The sequence below is a fragment of the Bubalus bubalis genome, chromosome 4 (assembly GCF_019923935.1).
Source record: "Bubalus bubalis isolate 160015118507 breed Murrah chromosome 4, NDDB_SH_1, whole genome shotgun sequence".
Classification (NCBI taxonomy): domain Eukaryota; kingdom Metazoa; phylum Chordata; class Mammalia; order Artiodactyla; family Bovidae; genus Bubalus; species Bubalus bubalis.
Window position 1 is genome coordinate 114707429 of NC_059160.1, and position 6000 is coordinate 114713428.

General features: G+C 42.2%; 1 pseudogene; it reads right to left on the bottom strand.

Moving 5' to 3' along the window:
• Positions 1-5722, bottom strand: part of LOC102405453 — a 76307-nt pseudogene extending 70585 nt beyond the window's left edge.
• Positions 5723-6000: the final 278 nt, after the last annotated feature.

The window sequence follows — 6000 nt, forward strand, 5'->3', positions numbered from 1 at the left end:
TATGACCAACCTAGATAGCATATTGAAAAGCAGAGACATTACTTTGCCAACAAAGGTCCATCTAGTCAAGGCTATGGTTTTTCCAGTAGTCATGTATGGATGTGAGATTTGGACTGTGAAGAAAGCTGAGCGCTGAAGAATTGATGCTTGTGAACTGTGGTGTTGGAGAAGACCCTTGAGAGTCGCTTGGACTGCAAGGAGATTAAACCTAAGGAGATCCATTCTAAAGGAGATCAGTCCTGGGTGTTCTTTGGAAGGACTGATGCTAAAGCTGAAACTCCAGTACTTTGGCCACCTCATGCAGAGTTGACTCATTGGAAAAGACTCTGATGCTGGGAGGGATTGGGGTCAGGAGGAGAAGGGGACAACAGAGGATGAGATGGCTGGATGGCATCACCAACTCTATGGACGTGGGTTTGAGTGAACGCTGGGAGTTGGTGATGGACTGGGAGGCCTGGCGTGCTGCAATTCATGGGGTTGCAAGGGGTCAGACACGACTGAGCGACTGAACTGAAAGTGAAAGTTGTTCAGTGTGTCCGACTCTATGACCCCATGTACTATACAGTCCATGGAATTCTCTAGGCCAGAATACTGGAGTGAGTAAAGCACATATTTTATTAGATTATGCTGTCTTTGTATAGTCAAGGGCTCTCTTTTACTTATATATGTGCTTCCTGTAATTCCTAAAACAGTGGTAGTGATTTGTATGCAGTAGATATGGAAGAATGTAGGTTGGGAAATGCTGGCAATTATTTTGTACCATGTGAAGACTGAGCTGCTGCTGCTGCTGCTAAGTCACTTCAGGTGTGTCCGACTCTGTGCGACCCCATAGATGGCAGCCCACCAGGCTCTGCCGTCCCTGGGATTCTCCAGGCAAGAACACTGGAGTGGGTTGCTATTGCCTTCTCTGGTGAAGACTGAGATTGAAACCAAAAACTTCACTAAACCAAAAAATGGAGAGACCAGGTTTTGGTGACTTTACTTGAGTAAAGTCTGCATCAACTCAGTTCTGTCTTTGAACTGTTTAGATTCATGAGCTGGCACAGTTCAGTATAAGTTGGATTTTCTGTTTAGTTATTGAGAGTTACTAAAATTATAGAGCAGGAGAATGCAGTTGGTCTTGATTTCAGCAAGGTATTTGACAAAATGTATTAATATAGGTCCATGCACAAGAGGATGAATTGTTTTCTAATATGTAGTACTCAAATTATCTTTAAGAAAATATATAAGACTGGAAAAAAATCTGTTTTAGTATTTCATAAGTTTTAAAGTTAGCAAAAGATACAAATGAACAACTGTGATCTCTTACAGACCTTTAAGATAATGCTCATGTGTTGGAGATTTAAATTCTAGATAAGTGGAAAGCATTGCCTCCAGCATTAGTGAGAATGGTACAAAGGACAAAAGTCTGAGCATCCAGGTCAGTGTTGTAAATCAGAGAATAAGTGACAGCATCTATTGAGACCAGAGAGGCAAGGGTAAGGATAGGCAGCCAAGGTTGATGAATACCCAGAGGCAGCACCTGCATTAAAGCCACTCAGATGTAGGATCTAATCTTACCCTTGCAATGAGTAACTGTGTGATCTAAGGAAAGTTACTTTCATCGAAGATCTTTTCTCGCTTTAAAAATGAAGATAGTGGTACCTACCAACAAGGTCGAGTCTCCCCAGGTGGTGCTAGTGGTGAAGAACCCGCCTGCAAGTGCAGGAGACACAAGAGATGCCAGTTCAGCCCCCGGATCAGGAACATCCCCTGGAGGAGGGCATGGCAACCACCTTCATTATCTTGCCTGGAGAATCCCATGGACAGAGGAGCCTGGCGGGCTACAGTCCATGGGGTCACCAAGAGTTGGACAAGACTAAGGCGACTTAGCATGCGTGCACCATCAGGATTATTTTGAGGAGTAAATGGAAGAATCTCTGTGAATGCACTAGGCACATAGTAGATGTTGAATGCCTATGATTTCATTTAAAGTATATTATTTGTTAGGAATTGGGTAAATTATTGGAACAGGATGGGAAGCCCAAGGACTTGCAAGGCGCAGGTGTGGAAACAGTAATGAGGAGAACATGATCTTTCCCTCAACAGCATGATCTTTCCCATTCAGGAATCTCATATCTCCTACAACATCTTAAATGCTCCAGACCTCATAGCAGAAAGAAACCAAGGCCATATGATCAAACTTACCAAAGAGAAATGTAAAGTCCTACAGTAAAATTGTATTCAGATATCTGTGCTTGCATGCTAAATTGCCTGAGTCATGTCCGACTCTGTGTGACCCCATGGACTGTATAGCTCACCAGGCTCCTCGTCCATGGGATTCTCCAAACAAGAATACCAGAGTGGGTTGCCATGCCCTCCTCCAGGGGATCTTCCCTACCCAGGGATCAAACCAGCATCTCTTGTGTCTCCTGTATTGGCAGGCAGGTTCTTTACCACTAGCACCACCTGGGAAGATTAAAGATAAAATTTAACCAAGAGCAATATGGGCTTCCCTGGTGGCTCAGATGGTAAAGAATCTGCCTGCAATGCAGGAGGTCCAAGTTCAGTCCCTGGGTTGGGAAGATTCCCTAGAGAAGGGAATGGAAACCCACTCCAGTATTCTTGCCCAGAAAATTCCATGGGACTGCAAAGAGTCAGACATGACTGAGCAACTAATACTTTCAATTGAGCTGAAAACAATTTGATCAGCAGCACTTTGGTTGACATAATGGTGTGGTTGAAACTGATAATCCCTAGTCATGGATTTTTGAAGCATTGGGCATTTTGGTGCTTAATTTGCAGCCAATTAATCTTACTCTGGCTTGACTTTTAAGGGATTGGAACAATCTGTTAGTTAGTATTTGAATTCTTTATAATTTTGCGATATGGAAATGCAAACTCATTATAGAAAAGTTAGAAAATACAGAGAAGCAGAAGAATAGCAGCAACAAACCCCATAATGTCACCATCCATATGTAACCACTGTTACCACCTTGACTTTCATCATTCCAGTCCTTTTCCTCTGCATTGTATCGTCTGACCAAGGAAGAGGGGTTACAAGGCAGGGAGCACTCCACTACCAGAAGATTCTGAGCAGAAGTATGAAAACTTTTCAGAGATATGTGTCATAGAAGGAGTTATTGTATGGGAGGAAGGCTGAATTTTGTAATGTCTAAATTTTTTTCTACATTAGGCTTCTAAGAATTACAATAAATGCCATTAGAATACACACTTGTGTATTGCTCATTTATATTGCATTTGTAGGATTCAGCTGAAAGAGAATTTCTGGAAATTCCAGCTCTGATTTATAAGCCATTCTGTTGTTTTCTAAAGTATTGGCTCCAATGCCTATATTTGATTTCTGTGCTTGAGTAAACCCACCCACATGCCAGACTGAACCCCAGTGCGTTTGACATTTTCCCTTTGGAACAGCATCCAGCATAATGTAGCTTACTGGAAAAAGTCTACACAGTGTGACTCAGCCAGTCATGCAAACCTTCCCCCCCACCCTGCAGTGGAATTTATTTTCTTTTTCTCAGAATGAAACTGGACCACATTATTTAAGGATAAACAAATCTGAAAGTTTTTCCAGTAACATCTTTTTATGCACTGGCTGCTGAAGATTATCTAAAAATTCTTGGTTAAGATCTTGCTTCCTACCTAAATGTTTTATTGAAATAGAATTCAACTTTTCAGTTTCCCTAACTGGAAACAGAAAGCAAAGTCCCATTTCCCAAGAGGAGAGATGCTTTCCTTTTCCTTAAGATGTCCCTAAATTATCTAACATAGTATCATTCACATAGTATAAATTTAACACGCTCTAAATCAGACTATGTAAGTTATCACTGCTTCTAAAAAGTTGTCTAAGCTACATAGCCTAAAAGGATCTTAATTATTCTTCCATCACCTTCATTCATTTTCTGATAAATTCCAGGAAGAATTCCCAAATGAGCCTATACATTATTAATCCTCACCACTGGAACTCTGTTATTATTCAGGAGTTGTATTTTTAATCTGTTTTTAGAATTTTCAGTGGCAATCTACTAGGTGAACTTGCACATTTGAGAAGTTGTTTAGGTGGGAAAGTTTGACCACTAGATAAGTGCTTCTGCAAGCTGTTTACTGGTATCTTAAGGTTGACTGTATAAAAGGAAGGTCTGACAGGACTAGAAAGCTTGACATCAAAACAGAAAATGGGAGTGGAGAAGGAAGTGACAGAACATCTGATCAGTAATACCAACAGTAGCTGGAAGTATTGAGTGTTTGCTTGTATGTGTTAGATTCTAGGTGAGGTGGCTTATAGTCACTGGCTTGTGCAGCAATCCTACAAATAAGCATTATCTCCATTTTACAAATGAATAAACTGAGGCTCAGAAGAGTGAAGGGTCTTATAACTGTTGGCAGAACTGAGATTTATGGTTTATCCCACGATAAAATTCACTTTCTTCCTGTTATGCCATATTATTTCAGATGTGGTGTAAATACAAGCAGAAAAAGAGAAAGAATCAGAGGTGAAAAACAGCAAATACAAATAAAATGTATTTCTTTTTTATTTGAACAGATTTATTTGAACGTGCGTATGAAATTTGTGGTCGCACAAAAGGAGTTGGGTTGAATAGGCAAAGTGGAGATGGGCTAGGACTGAAAAAGCACTTCCTGCCTTAGCGAATGACAAGGTGCTCAGGATGAACTTGGGAGTGACCCCTCTGACTCTCTATGTCTAATTCCTATAGCTGATCAGCTGTTTTCTTCCCTAAAATTCTCTAGAATATGTTCGTCTTGGATGGGGTCTTCAACATTGCCTATACATATGATGACATTGTGAGACTAACAAAATGGTACCTTTGTTAACAAAATGTCTGGCTTATAAGTAAAAAAAAGGATCCCTTTCCTCCGCCAGGCTGTCCCACAATACTTGGCCAGCAGACCACAGTGTGATTTTTAGCAACCACTTACCTCTTGGAAGAATGTTCTGTGCAGGGCATAACCTGCATGGCCTTATGGTGTAGCCTGGGGCGTGTTCTTTTCCATTTCCATTATCTTCCCTATGGTTCTAGTTGATTTCAGGTGACCTCCCTCAGCCTGCAGTGGCTTGGAGCAGGGCTTGGGCTCCCAGCCGGAGAATGGGCCGAGGTCACAGCGGTGAAAGCACCAGATCCTAGCCACTAGACCAGTGGACAGTGACCAGGGCCCTGGCCCTTCGTCTTTGCAGAAAAGAATTCCCACAAAGGTGGAAAGTAGTGAAACAAGTAAAGTATTTATTAAGAGGAAAACAAGTACAGTACGTGTGGATAGATACCTGGGCAGACTCAGAGTTCCTGAGTTGCACCCTCGTGGAAGTTTGAATTACTTTTATGGGGTGTTACTAATGGGTTTTCCTTTAACCAATCATTTGATTTGCTTGGTTCACAGTCCACATTTGATAGATCTCAGGATCTTTCCATGTGTGTGCGTGCATCTCTTAGCCAAAATGGATTTTACTGAAAAGGTGTATGGGTAGGGAACATCCCTTGACATGACTCCCTTTTGCCCTCCAAGGAGCCTTCCCAGTGCATGTGTGGTCGGGGAGGTCTTCTGACTTCGGGAATAAGAAATATGTGGTCTGGGCAGAGCCCAGCCTTCTTCCTTAATTGTCCTGCTATTCTTGCCTTGGAGTTTCAGTCAGAGGAATGAATGTCCAATTGCTTTACCTTGGGTGGCGGTGGGAGGGGCCCATCTTCTCCTGCCTCACAGTCGCCATCGTTCCCTCTGCGCAGCGTTCTCGCAGTTCTCCCTGCCTCCAGCCTTCCCTCCTTCAGTGCTAATTTGCTTTCTAACTTACAACTGCCATCACGTCGCCCCACCGGCAATGCTACCATACATCCCCTTTGTTTTCATTATGAAGTCTGAACTTTCTGGAATAGCAAACACACTGTTCTTTACCTGACTCTGGCTTTTCTCCTTTATTCTCTTACCCCTCCCCTTGTGCAGTTCAAATGGATTAAACCACCTCATCTTTGATATCTTTGTGCCTTGGAA